The sequence below is a fragment of the Symphalangus syndactylus genome, chromosome 21, assembly GCF_028878055.3.
Source record: "Symphalangus syndactylus isolate Jambi chromosome 21, NHGRI_mSymSyn1-v2.1_pri, whole genome shotgun sequence".
In the NCBI taxonomy this organism is placed as follows: domain Eukaryota; kingdom Metazoa; phylum Chordata; class Mammalia; order Primates; family Hylobatidae; genus Symphalangus; species Symphalangus syndactylus.
The window spans coordinates 33,204,965-33,222,136 of NC_072443.2; the positions used below are offsets into that span (position 1 = coordinate 33,204,965).

The following is a 17,172-nucleotide window of genomic DNA, read 5'->3' on the forward strand; positions in this document are numbered from 1 at the left end:
TAAGATATAGCTGGGAGGTTTTTCACCCTTTGGTAACTTAAGTTTTGATCTGTGTGAATGAATCATTTACTCAAAAAATAAAAATAAAGATAAATCATATTTGTTGTACCTATTCTCAGTTCCACATTAGTCTTCTGGTAAACAGTGTATTAGTTCATTTTGCATTGCTATAAAGGAATATCTGAGACTGGATAATTTATAAAGAAATGAGGTTAGGTCGGGTGCGGTGACTCATGCCTGTAATCCCAGCACTTTGGGAGGCCGAGGCAGGTGGGTTACCTGAAGTCAGGAGTTCACAACCAGCCTGACCAACATGGAGAAACCCCATCTCTATTAGAAGTACAAAAAAATTAGCCGGGCATGGTGGCGCTTGCCTGCAATTCCAGCTACTCGGGAGGCTGAGGCAGGAGAATCGCTTGAACCTGGGAGGCGGAGGTTGCGGTGAGCCAAGAGCACACCATTGCACTCCAGCCTGGGCAACAAGAGCAAAACTCCATCTCCAAGAAAAAAAAAATGAGGTTTATTTAGTTTACAGTTCTGCAGGCTGTACAAGCATGATACCAGCATCTGCTCAGCTTCTGGTGTGGCCTCACCAGGGGAAGCTTACAATCATGGTGGAAGGCAAATAGGGAGCCAGAGTATCCCATGGTGAGAGGCAGCAAGAGAGAGAGGGAGGAGGTTCCAGACTCTTTTAAACAATTAGATCTTGTGTGGACTCATAGAGTGAGAACTCACTCATTACTTCAAGGACAGTACCAATCCCTTCATGGGGGCTATGCCCCCATGACCCAAACACCTCCCACTAGGACCACCTCCAACACTGGAGTTCACATTTCAACATGAGATCTGGAGGGAGGAAAAAAACATCCAAACCTTATCAAACAGCCTTTGACTTTGGATAATAGTAGCATGGGCCAGGCGCGGTGGCTCACGCCTGTAATCCCAGCACTTTGGGAGGCCGAGGTGGGAGGATCACAATGTCAGGAGTTCAAGACCAGCCTGGCCAACATGGAGAAACCCTGTCTCTATTAAAAATACAAAACTTAGCCAGGCGTGGTGGCGGGTGCCCGTAATCCCAGCTACTTGGGAGGCTGAGGCAGGAAAATCACTTGAACCCGGGAAGCGGAGGTTGCAGTGAGCCGAGATCGTACCAATGCACTCCAGCCTGGGAGAGAAGAGCAAGACTCCGTCTCAAAAAAAAAAAAAAAAGAAAAGTAGCATGAAGGTTCCTTTGTCTAGACTCAGTAGTCTCATTTTGATTACACAAAATAATTGTAGTTTATATAAATAAACATCTAGAGTTTAACCAATGAAAGCAAACAAAAGGACATTTTCAACATTGTACTGGATATTAGCGCACATGAGTTCTGTGTGGTAGATTATAATGATAATGTCAATTTGTTCACATCTCTCTAACTCCCTCCCTTGGGTAGCCCTCTCTGGCTCTGTGCTTGGCTGTGTGACTAGCTTTGGTCAGTTGGACAATATACACTGTGACTTAAGTAGAGGGTTGAAAAGTGCACGTGCATTGAGACTTGCCTTATCTTGCTTCAGGGAACTCTGGCCACCATGGGAAAGAGCTTGGGCTAGTCTGCTGGGTCATGAAACTTATGTGGCCATTGCCTAGCTGACATGGAACCAACCTTTGTATTTATAAATGAAGTTCCCGGCCGGGCGCGGTGGCTCACGCCTGTAATCCCAGCACTTTGGGAGGCCGAGGCGGGCGGATCACGAGGTCAGGAGATCGAGACCATCCTGGCTAACACGGTGAAACCCCGTCTCTACTAAAAATACAAAAAAAAATTAGCCGGGCGAGGTGGCAGGCGCCTGTAGTCCCAGCTACGCGGGCGGCTGAGACAGGAGAATGGCGTGAACCCCGGGGGGCGGAGCCTGCAGTGAGCCGAGATCGCGCCATTGCACTCCAGCCTGGGTGAAAGAGCGAGACTCCGTCTCAAAAAAATAAAAAATAAATAAATAAATAAATGAAGTTCCCCCTTGACCACCTAGCCTGTCATCTCCAGCATATGAGTGAGGCCGTCCTGGATCACCCAACCCCATCCTAAACAGCCAAGACTAAGAGAACTATTCAGGGATTGTTTTAAATAGCTCTGTTTTGGGGTGGTTCATTGGGCAGCAAAAGCAAACTAATAAAAGTCTGCAATGTGCATAAAGATTCATTTAGAAAATACAGCTAGGTAAATATTATAGATATTTTAAAAGTTTCTCTTTCACTTCCTATGTGCCAGATAGCTTTCATATCTGTAGAATTATCTCAGTTTTTTAAATGGTCTGATTATATTCCGTGGTAACATGATTTACCATTCACTACTTGATGTATATTGGTTTTATAATTTAAGAGGAATAATACTGCGTTAAATTTCTCTTAAACCACAAGCATCCTCTATTAAGTTCCTTTCCAGGATTATAAGGAGCACTAACAATGATTAGCTCATTGCCAGCTCCCCAGTAGGCTCAGCTATGTCTGAATTTCTGGATCACATTTACAAGCAACATATTCTCCATACTTCATCAGACCACTAGCTCTTAAGTTGACTTATTCAAGTTTGTTTCCTCTTACAGCCTTCCATTGTACTAGGCCCTTTTTCACTCCAAAATTGCTCCCATCATTTCCAAAATAGACATATATTCAAGATTCAACTTCAATATTGAGGATTCAATCAAATAGCCACATTTTGGGCACTGAGCCTTATGATAGCTATAGAACCTAAAAAAGCTATTTCCACATGAAGCATCCACCCACACCAACGTCATCAATTTATTTCCTTGTTTGTTAAACAAGAAAGAACAAGAACAGATGATTCATCTGCATGTCATTATTCCTTCAACTGAGGATGTAAGTTTATCAGTTCTGAACAGAATTTATAGGTTAAAGGAAAGAGAAATTTTCCTTAATTCCAATCTTGCCTTATGTTAAGGAGACATATATCCTGTTTATTTGTATGACAGTTAAGCATTATGTCTTATATCTTACATAAAACTAAAGTGTAGCTGCCCAACTTAAAGAGGCCAGTTTCATGGCCACTGAGAAGTAGCTTAAACTTTGTTTGATCAGACGGTGCCAGAGAATGTGTAAATATAAATTTTTAGAATTTTTTTTCTCTTCTAACATGTTTCTCTACTTCTAGAAATTCAGCTTCATAGTCATGAGGCCATGTGTCACTTTGCAGGAGACAGCTCCTAAATTCATCTCTCTTCTAAGAAAAAAGGAAATGAAGCAGCATAGAAGAAAACTTCTGTTTGCTCCCTCATGTAACACTATGTGCAAGAAAAATTTAATTTGAGGGACTGTTGATTTATTTTTACTTCAGAACCAAAAAGCACAAGAGTTACATCTTTTTTAAATGACATGTGGAGAAAATCAAGTATTCTGAATCATATTCTTTCAAAGTCTCTTCTGAAGACTTTAAACCAACTCTCAAAGTAGCAACACTTTCTGGTGGATCCTGATGTTCAGAATCCTATACAGATCATTTACTTTTCTCCTTTGGTCTCTGCACAATGGAAGATTGTGAAGAGGACTATTTGAGGACAAAGACATAGCCGTCACTGGGGACCCAATTGTGGTCAAACAGACCTAGAGTTTATTTAGTTGAAGGTTTACCAATCAGGGAATGCTCTTGGCTGTTTATACCAATTCTGTTTTTTGCTTATCTGCTTGATTGGAGGTTTTTCATCAACCTCAGGGGCCTATGAGACAATTTTGCTAAAAATTTTGCTAAGGAAGAGTAGAGTTGGCCAGGCGCAGTGGCTCACACCTGTAATCCCAGCAATTTGGGAGGCTGAGGCAGGCAGATCACCTTAGGTCGGGAGTTCGACACCAGCCTGACCAACATGGAGAAACCCCGTCTCTACTAAAGGTACAAAATTAGCCAGGTGTGGTGGTGCATGCCTGTAATCCCAGCTACTTGGGAGGCTGAAGCAGGAGAATCGCTTGAACCCAGGAGACAGAGGTTGCGATGAGCTGAGATTGTGCCACTGCACTCCAGCCTGGGCAACAAGAGCAAAACTCTGTCTCAAAAAAAAAAGAGTTAGAGAGGTTATTTCATTAAGCCCTTTTTCTTGAAAGTGGCAGTTAAATAAAGGAAACTTCCTGAGAGTTCTGAGCAGTGTAGCTCCACCTGAGAGTGGAGGGTGGAGAAGGAAGAGTCAATGTAATAAGGGAAGGAATTCCTCTCTTAGTCTTCACTCAGGCAACTCATTCCACACCACCCTATAAATGGTGCCCTTTTCTACATCTTCAACAACCTATATGGACTGAATGGTTGTGTCCCTCCAAAGTTCATATGCTGAAACCTAATCCCCAATGTGATGGAGGCCCTACCTCCAGATCTAATCCTCAATCTGGAGGTGGAGCTTTGGGAGGTAATTAGGTCATGAGGGTGAAGCCCTCATGATTGGGATTAGTGCCCTTATAAGAAGAGGCTGGAGAGCTGGCTCACTGTCTTTCTACTATGTGAAGATAAAAGAAGTTGGCTGTCTGCAACCTGGAAAAGGTCCCATGCTGGGACCCTCATCTCAAACTTCCAGCCTCTGGAACTGTGAGAAATAAATTTCTGTTGTTTATAAGCCACCCAGACTACAGTACTTTGTTATAGTCACTTGAAAAGATTAAGGCAAACCTATTTTCAATTGACCGTAATTCCAAATTTTTATTTCTAAGTGATAGTTTTCAGTCTCCTATGCTCCTGCTTCTAAAATACAAAGATCTTTTTTTTTTTTTTTTGGACAGAGTCTTGCTCTGTTGTTGTGCAGGCTAGACTACAGTGGCGCGATCTCAGCTCACTGCAACCTCTGACTTCCATGTTCAAGCGACTCTCCTGCCTCTCAGCTTCCCAAATAGCTGGGATTGCAGGCGTGTGCCACCACGCCTGGCTAATTTTTGTATTTTTAGTAGACCCAGGATTTCACCATTTTGGCCAGACTGGTCTCCAACTCCTGACCTCAGGTGATCCGCCCGCCTCAGCCTCCCAAAGTGCTAGGATTATAGGCATGAGCCACTGTGCCCAGCTAAAATAGCTAAAATAGAAGGATCTTTAGGACTTTTGTCTTAAAACCTTTTCTCTATATGTTCCCTCTAAGCAAACTCATCCATTACAAAGGTGTCAGCTATCAGTACTTTCTGGTGTATGCAGAAGGTTCTCTAATAGAATTTTTCTTTTGAGTCCCAGACCAAATTACATCAAGTAGATCTGAACTTAAGTCAGTAACTTTCTCACCAAATCTGACTTTCTGCCTCTATTTCCTATCTCCTGAGTGGTAACACCAACTACCTACATCACTTAAGCCATAGAATAAGGCCACATTCGCCTTCAACTACATACCCAATATTTCAGAAGTCCAGTGACTTTTTTTTTGTCTTCTCAAGTTCTCTTGTTTGTCACATTTTTATCTCCTCTACTACTGCCTTAGTTTAGTCCTGAAATTATTACTCACTTGGATTTCCGACATAACCTCCTAAGTGATTTTCTTTCATCTTCTCCTAGTCTACTTCTCAGATATAAACCAAATAAGTCCACTCCTTGTAATCACCAAACCCTGCAGCACTTGTAGCCAAATTTCATCATCACGCATACACAGCAGTTCTTCAAAAACTCAATGGACCCCTGAAATTTTATACAAGAGTACGTATTTGCATTTAACTGGCAAGAGGGTGTATAAAGTTCATCAGATTATCAAAATGGTTTAGGTATCAGAAATAATTTACAAATCAGCACACACATAAAACTTACGATCTTTTGCCGGGTGAGGTGGCTCATGCCTGTAATCCCAGCACTTTGGGAGGCCAAGGTGGGCAGATCACCTGAGGTCGGGAGTTCAAGACCAGCCTGACCAACCTGGAGAAACTCCATCTCTACTAAAAACACAAAATTAGCCAGGCGTGGTGGCGCATGCCTGTAATCCCAGCTACTCTGGAGGCTGAGGCAGGAGAATCGCTTGAACCCAGCAGGCGGAGGTTGCGGTGAGCCAAGATTGCGCCATTGTACTCCAGCCTGGGCAACAACAGTGAAACTCTGTCCAAAAAAAAAAAATTATTATCTTTTTAACTCTTCCACTACCACTATATATCAGGTTCTAGTCTTATTAGAGTTGCTGAAATGAACTTAAATGAACACATTTCTCTCTCTCTCTTTTTTTTTTGTTTTTTTAGATGGAGTCTCGCTCTGTTGCCCAGGCTGGAGTGCAGTGGCCGATCTCGGCTCAATGCAACCTCCACCTCCCGGGTTCAAGCAATTATCCTGCCTCAGTCTAGGAGTAGCTGGGACTACAGGCACCTGCCACAACGCCTGGCTAAATTTTGTATTTTTAGTAAAGACGTGGTTTCTCCATGTTGGCCAGGCTGATCTTGAACTTCTGACCTCAGATGATCTGTCCGCATCTGCCTCCCAAAGTGCTGGGATTAGAGGCGTGAGCCACCACGCCCGGTCGAACACATTTCTCTCATTTTTATGCTTTGCGTGCACAGTTCCCTGTAACAAAATACCCTCAATCTCTCATCCAAAACACTACTTGGTTCCAGGACGTCCCATCTGGGATATTTCCATTCTTACTTTGTTACCCGAAAAACACCCTGATATCTTCTGCGGATTCTCACAGCACCTATGGCTGTGCTATACAAGTTGAATACCCTTTACTTGAAATACTTAGGACCATTAGTGTTTCTGATTTCGGATTTTTTTTTTTTTTTTGAGACAGCGTCTTGCTCTGTCACCCAGGCTGGAGTGCAATGGCGTGATCTCAGCTCATTGCAACCTCCACCTCCCTGGTTCAAGCAATTCTCCTGCCTCAGCCTCCTGAGTAGCTGGGACTACAGGCACCCGCCACCATGCCCAGCTAATTTTTATATTTTTAATAGAGATGGAGTTTCACCATGTTGGCCAGGCTGGTCTCAATCTCTTGACCTCGTGATCCGCCTGCCTCAGCCTCCCAAAGTGCTGGAATTACAGGCGTGAGCCACCGCACCCGACCTCGGATTATTTTTCTGATTTTGGAATATTTGCATTATATACTTACCGGTTGAGCATCCCTAATCTAAAAATTTTAACCCAAAATGCTCCAATGAACATTTCTTTTTTTTTTTTTCTTTTCTTTTTGAGACCGAGTTTTGCTCTTGTTGCACAGGCTGGAGTGCAATGGCACGATTTTGGCTTACCACAACTTCCACCTCCCGGGTTCAAGCGATTCTCCTGCCTCAGCCTCCCGAATACCTGAGATTACAGGCATGTGCCACCATGCCCGGCTAATTTTTTTGTATTTTTAGTAGAGACGGGGTTTCTCCATGTTGGTCAGACTGGTCTCGAACTTCCGACCTCAGGTGATCCGCCCACCTCTGCCTCCCAAAGTGCTGGGGTTACAGGCGTGAGCCACTGCGCCTAGCTGAACATTTCTTTTCAACATTATGTTGGTGCCCAAAAAGTTTCATATTTTGGAAGCCTTTCAAATTTCATGTTTTTGGAATAGGAATGCTCAACTGTATAAATCCTCTAAGACTTCGAGTTGTCTGAAGACAAGGAGTTTATCTTGGTGTGAAAGACAAAATAATAGCCTCCCAAAGATGTCTCATGTCTTCATCTCTGGACCTGTGAAAATGTTGCCTTGCATGGCAAAATAAACTTTGCCGGGGTGACTAACAGAAGTTGGAGTGAGGCAAGGAAGGGGTCATATGCCAAGGAATGAAGGCAGTGTCTAGAAGCTTGAAAAGGCACGAGAACACGTGCTCCCTTAGAGCCTCAAGAAGCCTGTTGATGCCTTAAATTTAGAACTTTTGTCCTCTGCCTGTAATCCCAGCACTTTGGGAGGCTGAGGCAGGTGGATCATGAGGTCAGGAGTTCAAGACCAGCCTGGCCAACATGGTGAAACCCCGTCTCTACTAAAAATACAAAAAAAAAAAAAAATTAACCAGACGTGGTGGTGGGCGCCTGTAATCCCAGCTACTTGGGAGGCTGAGGCAGAGAATTGCTTGAACCTGGGAGGCGGAGGTTGCAGTGAGCTGAGATCATGCCACCGCACTCCAACCTGGGTGACAGAGCGAGACTCTGTCTCCAAAAAAAAAAAAAAAAAGAACTTTTGTCCTCTAGAACTGTAAAATAAATGTTTTAAGTCATTATGTTTGTGGCATCAGTAGTAAAAGAAATTAATATGCTTAATAATCTTTTTCTTCTAGAACCAACTAGAGTACTAAGTTTAGAATAAGTAAACAACAATCTTGGTCTGGGGGAATTTTTATCTAAAGCTAAATGTGGCTAAACTTTTGACCCACATCAGTTATTTACTTTAAACCTAAACTTGGCCAAGTGTGGTAGCTCAAGCCTGTAATCACAGCACTTTGGGAGGCCAAGGTGGGCAGATCACCTGAGGTCGGGAGTTTGAGACCAGCCTGGCCAACATGCTGAAACTCTGTCTCTACTAAAAATACAAAATTTAGCTGGGTGTGGTGATACATGCCTGTCATCCCAGCTACTCAGGAGGCTGAGGCACGAAAATTGCTTGAACTCCGGAGATGGAGGTTGAATTGAGCCGAGATCCCACCGTTGCACTCCAGCCTGGGCGACAGAGTGAGACTGTCTCAAAAAAAAAAAAAAAAAAAGGCCTAAACTCAGTAGCCACTTAAGTGATTAATAATTTAATCAAACAGTCATCTACTTTTTTCTAATTAATAACAATCTATTATTTACCCTCTTAAGGGAGGCAGGAGAGCACTAAGCATGGATTAAGAAAATTGGTGGACTGTGATCTTTTCTCTGAGAAATTGATGTTTAAGATCTGAACTATGGGCTGGGTGCGGTGGCTCACGCCTGTAATCCCAGCACTTTGGGAGGCCGAGGCGGGTGGATCACGAGGTCAGGAGATCAAGACCATCTTGGCTAACACGGTGAAACCCCGTCTCTACTAAAAAAATACAAAAAATTAGCCGGGCGCAGTGGCAGGCGCCTGTAGCCCCAGCTACTTGGGAGGCTGAGGCAGGAGAATGGCGTCAACCCGGGAGGCAGAGCTTGCAGTGAGCCGAGATCGTGCCACTGCAGTCCGGCCTGGGCGAAAGAGCGAGACTCCGTCTGAAAAAAAAAAAAATAAAGATCTGAACTATGAGTAACTTTTAACTAAGCAAAAAGGTTAGGAAGATTCCTTTCCTCTTTTCCTAATATAAAGATTCCTTTATATTAACTCAGCCATTGGAAGTAAAGAGAAGGCTGGTAAATACAAACGAATAAAAAGAAAGCCAGTTTAGCTGAAGGCTAGAGAGCAAAGAGACAGGATGAGATACTGGAGATACAGGAGATGAAGACCAGGCCCTTAAGGGCCTTGTAAGGAGGGGTTCCCATTGGCTGAGAAAAGTGGGAAAGTTTGGAGGATTTTAGCAAGGGGTGGATTGGGATGGAGAATGACAAGACCAGATTCCACTTTTGAGAAGAGCCCTCTAGCTTTACTTTAAAATGTGAGTGTTGAATTGGGGCAGATGTGCACTCAAGTGAGGGGGTCTGAGGAGTTGCTTCTTTGTTTTCAGATTTTTTAATTGAATAAAATAAATGAGCTCAGGTTAAAAAAAAAATTACACCTCACCACACCTATGACTGACATTTCAATCAGTAGCCTAAGTAAAAAGACGCATGGATATCACCCAATCTTATGAAGGCCCAAGTAGAACACAAAGGTGGAAAGAGGGCAAATTCTTCCTCTTCTTGAGCTGGGACATCAATTTTTTTCTTGCCCTCTCGCCTTCCCACAACCTTCTCTAGACTGGGAGTTACACCATCCGTTCCCTTGGCTCTCGTGCCTGAGAATGCAGATTGAGTCACGCCAGATATCCTGGCCCTCCAGCTGGCAGACAGCATGCTGTGGGACTTCTTGGTCACCATTATTGTGTGAGCCAATTCCCATAATAAATCTTTCTGCATATTTACACATATCCCATTGTTTTTCTGGGGAACCCCGACTAACACGTATAGTATACATCAATTCAATTCTGGGAGCAAGTGGAGATGGTGATGATGGTAGTGTGCCTAAGAAGTGACAAAATTATAAAACACCTAGGAATAAATTTAACCAAAGAAATTAAAGATATCTATGAGAAAAACTATAAAACACTGATAAAATGAAGTGACAAAATTAATGTTAGAAGAGGAGAGTAAATCACTATGCATTACAATAAACCTGATGTTTACACTCTTCATCACCATTTTTTGTTTGTTTGTTTTTTGTTTTGAGACGGAGTTTCTCTCTTTGTTGCCTGCCTAGGCTGGAGGGCAACGGCATGATCTCGGCTCACCGCAACCTCTGCCTCCCAGGTTCAAGTGATTCTCCTGCCTCAGCCTCCCAAGTAGCTGGGATTACAGGCACTCTGGCTAATTTTGTATTTTTAGTGGAGACGGGGTTTCTCCATGTTGGTCAGGCTGGTCTTGAACTCCTGACCTCAAGTGCTTTGCCTGCCTCGGCCTCCCAAAATGCTGGGATTACAGGCATGAGCCACCGCACCCAGCCTTCATCACCATTTTTAAAAACATTATTTAAGGCCATATACGGTGGCTCACGCCTATAATCCTAGCACTTTCGGAGGCCAAGGCAGGCAGACTGCCTGGGTAGGGAGTTCAAGACCAGCCTGGCCAACATGGTGAAGCCATGTCTCTACTAAAATACAAAAATTAGCCGGACATGGTGGTGAGTGCCTGTAATCCCAGCTACTCAGGCTGAGGCAGGAGAATCGCTTGAACCCAGGAGGCAGAGGTTGCAGTGAGCTGAGATCATGCCACTGCACTCCAACCTGGGCAACAGAGTGAGATTTCATCTCAAAAGAAAAAAAAACAACAAAAAACAAAAAAAAAAAACCCACTATATTATCTATATTCTGGCTTATTTTACTCTCTTACTCCATTTATCCTAATCAATGTATTTACTAATTGACATGTCATTTTTCTGATTTTGATTAAATTAGTTGCTACAATACTCCCAAGAAAAATTTTAAAATATATTTTCATTATAAATCTATTAACCATTATTTAGTTTCAAATGTATTTTATTTAAAAATATAATTAAATAACCAGCCAGGTATGGTGGCTCACGCCTGTATTCCTAACACTGTGGGAAGCCAAGGAGGGAAGATCATTTGAGGCTAGGAGTCTGAGACCAGCCTTGGAAACACAAGTGAGAACCCATCAGTATAAGAAAAATACAAAAATTAGCTGGGTGTAGTGGTGCATTCCTGTAGTCCTAGCTACTTGGGAGGCTGGGACAGGAGGATTGTTTGAGCCCAGGAGTTCAGGCTACAGTGAGCTATGATTGTACCATTGCACTCCAGATGGGGTGACAGAGCCAGACCCCATCTCTAAAAAATGAAATAGGTCTGGTGCAGTGGCTCACGCCTGTAATCCCAGCAGTTTGCGAGGCCGAGGCGGGCGGATCACCTGAGGTTGGGAGTTCAAGACCAGCCTGACCAGCATGGTGAAATCCCGTCACTACTAAAAATACAAAAATTAGCCAGGCATGATGGTGCATGCCTGTAATCCCAGCTACTCAGGAGGCTGAGTCAGGAGAATTGCTTGAACCCAGTAGGCAGAGGTTGCGGTGAGCCGAGATTGCACCACTGCACTCCAGTCTGAGTGACAGAGCAAGACTCCATCTCAAAAAGAAAAAAAAAAAGAAATAAAATAACCAGTTATAAGATAAAAGAAAAAATAAATATCTATGTATATGTGTGCATATATATTTACATACATACATATACATATCTACATACTGCAAAAAATTTTTAATGTAACAATTTACATAAGTACATTCATAGAATGCTTCTAAAAATCATAAATGACAATTGGAAAAACATGGGAAGGTATAACATATTCTTGGCCGGGCACGGTGGCTCATGCCTGTAATCCCAGCACTTTAGGAGGCCGAGGCGGGCAGATCATGAGGTCAAGAGATCGAGACCATCCTGGCTAACACAGTGAAACCCCGTCTCTACTAAAAATACAAAAAATTAGCCGGGCGAGATGGCGGGCGCCTGTAGTCCCAGCTACTCGGGAGGCTGAGGCAGGAGAATGGCGTGAACCCCGGGGGACGGAGCCTGCAGTGAGCCGAGATTCCGCCACTGCACTCCAGCCTGGGCGACAGCGAGACTCTGTCTCAAAAAAAAAAAAAAAAAAAAAAAAAAACATATTCTTGGAAGGAAGACTCCGAGACCTAAAAATGTCAAATCTCTCTAAGTTTATCTATTAATTTGATGTTGATCCAATAAGAACTCCCAAAGAATTTTTTTTCTCCTGGGAGGGTAAACAATTTGATTTTAAAGTTTGTATGTAAAAATGGACTAAGTAATAGCTGGGGAAGATATTTTTTTAAATGGAGCAGTAAAGCAAAATAGTTCTATTAGATACTAAAATTAATTATTGTTATTATTATTATTTTGAGACAGAGTTTTGCTTTTGCTGCCCAGGCTGGAGTGCAATGGCGCATTCTCGGCTCACCGCAACCTCCGCCTCCTGGGTTCAAGCGATTCTCCTGCCTCAGCCTCCTGAGTAGCTGGGATTACAGGTGCACACCACCACACCTGGCTAATTTTTGTATTTTTAGTAGAGACGGGGTTTCATGACGTTGGTCAGGCTGCTCTTGAACTCCTGACCTCGTGATCCACCCACCTCAGCCTCCCAAAGTGCTGGGATTACAGGCATGAGCCACCGTACCCGGCTAGAAACAGGCCTTCTTAATCATCATGGGATGCATAGGAATACACACTGAACTAATCTCTATGGAGGGCAATTTGGCAAAAATTTTTCTCTCTGTTGCTCAGGTTGGAGTGCAGTGGTGCGATCATGGCTCACTGCACCATCGACCTTCTAGGCACAAGTGATCTTCCTGCCTCAGTCCCCCAAATAGCTGGGACTACACGCACATACTAGCACACCTGGCTAATTTTTTTAATTTTTTGTAGAGATTGGGGTCTTGCTACATTGCCCAGGCTGGTATTGAACCCTTGGCCTCAAGCAATCCTCCAACCTCAGCCCCTCAAAATGTTGGGATTACAGGCATGAGCCACCACACCTAGCCATAAAAAGTTTCAATGACTAATATCCATATTTTGCTTAGCAATTTCATTTCTAGGAATTTATAATGAAAATAGACTCGGCCAGGCACGGTGGCTCATGCCTGTAATCCCAGCACTTTAGAAGGCCGAGGCAGGCGGATCACCTGAGGTCAGGCGTTCGAGACCAGCCTGACTAACATGGAGAAACCCTGTCTCTACTAAAAATACAAAAATTAGCTGGGCATAGTGGTGCATGCCTATCATCCCAGCTACTCAAGAGGGTGAGGCAGGAGAATCACTTGAACCCAGGAGGCAGAGGTTACGGTGAGCCAAGATCACACCATCGCACTCCAACTTGGGGAACAAGAGTGAAACTCCATCTCAAAAAAAAATAGACTCATGGTAGTGCAAAAACACAGTATTATTTACTGCATCATTTTCATAAGAATGAAAGATTGAAATAAATTTTCCTAAACATGCGTATACTTTGATGGGATACACACAAAAAAGCCTTAAATCCTCATATCCTGAAGGAAGGAGACAAGGAGAAACAGTATACCCTTTCTACAACTCATGAATTTTTGAATTACATTATTTTATTATGCACATATACACACTCCCAATCTTCAAAATTATGAAAAACGTTCTCATATTTTGATTTTCTATGTTTTAGTTATTTTATGTAATATATTCACTCCAACATAACCCTAATGATGTAAAATTTATCGCTAATTCTCTTACCTGTACCCTCATTCGTTTTCTTCCTAACCCAAATTGTCTAGTATGTTCATCAAGGATTTGAAAGCAGGTCTCTTCTAGAATATGATTGTTATATAGCCTTTAATATTCTACATTTTAATCTATAAAAAGCTAAATATTTCAAATGCATCAATTCAATAATAATTGATTAAATGTCTTACTATGTGTTAGATTTAAGATAGAGTGATAAAAATATAGCCTCTGGGCTGGACGTGGTGGCTCACACCTGTAATCCTAACATTTTGGGAGGCTGAGGCAGGTGGATCACTTGAGGTCAAGAGTTCGATACCAGCCTCACCAACAAGGTGAAATCCCATTTCTACTAAAAATACAAAAATTAGCCAGGCGTGGTGGCGGGCAGCTGTAGTCCCAGCTACTCGGGAGGCTGAGACGGGAGAATTGCTTGAACCCGGGAGGTGGAAGTTGCAGTGAGCCGAGACTGCGTCACTGCACTCCAGCCTGGGCAACAGAGCAAGATCCATCCCTCTCTCTCTCTCTCTATGTGTGTGTGTGTGTGTATATATATACATATATACGTGTATATATATATATATACGTGTATATATATATATATACACGTGTATATATATGTGTATATATATATATATACGTGTATATATATATAGCCTCTGGCTTCAAGAAATTTGCTCTCTAGGAACTGTTGAACAATTTTTTTTTTTTTTTTTTTTTTTTTTTTTTGAGACGGAGTCTCGCTGTCTCCCAGGCTGGAGTGCAGTGGCGCGATCTCGGCTCACTGCAGGCTCCGCCCCCAGGGGTTCACGCCATTCTCCTGCCTCAGCCTCCCGCGTAGCTGGGACTACAGGCGCCTGCCACCTCGCCCGGCTAATTTTTTGTATTTTTAGTAGAGACGGGGTTTCACCGTGTTAGCCAGGATGGTCTCGATCTCCTGACCTCGTGATCCGCCCGCCTCGGCCTCCCAAAGTGCTGGGATTACAGGCGTGAGCCACCGCGCCCGGCCGGAACTGTTGAACAATTAAAGACAAATTATGATCTTTTGGAATCAGGACAACTTTTTTTTTTTTTTTTTGAGAAGGAGTCTCGCTCTGTCGCCCAGGCTGGAGTGCAGTGGCGAGATCTCGGCTCACCGCAAGCTCCCGGGTTTATGCCATTCTCCTGCTTCAGCCTCCCGAGTAGCTGGGACTACAGGCGCCCATGACCACGCCCGGCTAATTTTTTTTTTAGTAGAGAAGGAGTTTCACCGTGTTAGCCAGGATGGTCTCGATCTCCTGACCTCGTGATCCACCCGCCTCAGCCTCCCAAAGTGCTGGGATTACAGGCGTGAGCCACCGTGCCCGGCCAGGACAACTTGAGTTAAATTCTGGATTCTAAAAGTATTAGTTCTCTTTGCTTAGGCAAATTATTAGTCTCACCGAATCTGTTTTCTGAATGGCTCCTTTTTCGAGTTCAGATGTGACTTTATTTAGAAAGCCTTTCCCTTACCACACAATGATAGAAGCACCCCTCTGGTACTGCTTCTTGTTGGCTCCTTGTCTCTTCTTTGTAAATGTTGTATCTCCGTAGGTACATCCACCAGTATCAGCCTTCTTTACCATTCTTTACATTATATAAGGGTGGGGGCCATGTCTATTTTTTTTTTCACCAACTTTTTTTTTTTTTTTTTTTGAGACGGAATCTCGCTCTGTCACCCAGGCTGGAGTGCAGTAGCGCAATCTCGGCTCACTGCAAGCTCCGCCTCCTGGGTTCACGCCGTTCTCCTGCCTCAGCCTCTCCCAGTAGCTGGGACTACAGGCCCCCGCCACCACGCCCGGCTAATTTTTTGTATTTTTTAGTAGAGACAGGGTTTCACCGTGGTCTCGATCTCCTGACCTCGTGATCCACCCGCCTCGGCCTCCCAAAGTGCTGGGATTACAAGCGTGAGCCACCACGCCCGGCTTTTTTCACCAACTTCTAACCCAGCCCCTGGCACATAGAAACCACTAACAGATGTAGACCATTTTTCTTCTCACCCTGGTCTCTAGGGTTATGTCTACACAGACCCTTTTACTCTTGTCCCTTCCTTGCTCAAGTCAGGCACCTCTCCCTTATCTGTCCTGTCTGCAGTGCTTCCCATTTGTCTGTGTCCCCAACCACAGTCAGTTTGTAACATCACAGATTTCTTGATGGATCTTTAACTCACACTGAATGAATACAAGGCCAATTGCAGTGACTTTATTTTAATGGGTTTTCAGACATACAGAAAGGGATTCTTTAGATGGGGCTGTGTCACTAGTCAACCATCTTCACTGTGGAGTCCTAGTCACTATGATTTTGTTTTGTAGATCATGAAGATTCATTCAAATTGTCTCCTCTTCCATTCCTTCATAACAGGTTACATGGTCTGAAAGTACATCCCTCCTTTAGTACCTAGAAGCAAATTTGAAATGGTATATTTAAGAGCCGCTTTGAGCTATACGCAGAGTTCAGGGTCAATCAAGAGAGTTAGGGTGTTTTGGGCACTACAATAGGAAAAGAAATGGAACAAACGTAACTTTTAGTAGAGAAGGAATGGCAGATGGAAATACTAAACAATAGTGTATAGTCAGAATTGGTTTCCTTTCGGTTACTGAATTGGACCCTTTCTTAGTTATTTCAAAGACTAATGATACCATGTTTTCCAATCCTGTGTTGGTCTTCAGGCCAGTCTTTAGGCAAGACATGTTTATACTAGAAGACCACTGATTAATGACACTTTCAGAAGGCAGATGCTATAGCATTTTGAGAGCCTGACTAAGCACTCAACTGGGATGGCTTCCACGTGATGTATAATTTGGAAATTTTTCTGTTCTATTCTCCGTGTAAGTTTGGGCTCATTCTAAAACAGTCTGCCTACTGGACAACTGTGCCATTAGCCATCAATAGGCTGAGTTCAGGATAGCCTTGTTTTAATTCCACAGAATATACTGCAGGTCACAAGCACACATATTCTCACGCTCGCAGAGTTCTAAACGTAAGCAGTTAAGTGTAAAGGGTGAGCTTAAGTGCTTACTTAGACCATGACATCTTCCTTAACTGCCCTTCTTCCCTTTCTGCACAGAGCTGAGAACTAAAAGGATAAATTACTAAATTAGCCTTCATTGAGAAGGTTCTGTAGAAAAACTGTGTATTGGCTGAGTCCAGTGGCTCATGCCTGTAATCTCAGCATTTTGGGAAGCCGAGGTGGGTGGATCACGAGGTCAGGAGTTCAACAGCAGCCTGGCCAATACGGTGAAACCCTGTCTCTATTAAAAACACAAAATTAGTCGGGCATGGTGGCGGGTGCCTGTAATCCCAGCTACTTAGGAGGCTGAGACCCGAGAATCGCTTGAAGCCAGGAGGTGGAGGTTGCTGTGAGCCAAGATTGCACCATTATACTCCAGCCTGGACAA

General features: G+C 43.5%; 1 protein-coding gene across 5 annotated transcripts in view; it reads right to left on the minus strand.

Moving 5' to 3' along the window:
• Positions 1 to 15,954: 15,954 nt before the first annotated feature.
• DPPA2 (developmental pluripotency associated 2) overlaps positions 15,955 to 17,172 on the minus strand; it is a 30,470-nt gene continuing 29,252 nt past the window's right edge. For 4 of the 5 annotated variants that reach the window (XM_055259641.2, XM_055259644.2, XM_063630640.1 and 1 more), the window contains exon 9: positions 16,042 to 16,171. The gene's annotated coding sequence lies outside the window, so the exon portion shown is untranslated. Of the gene's footprint in view, positions 16,172 to 17,172 lie in introns of all 5 variants that reach the window. The other variant, XM_055259640.2, reaches the window with a different exon arrangement.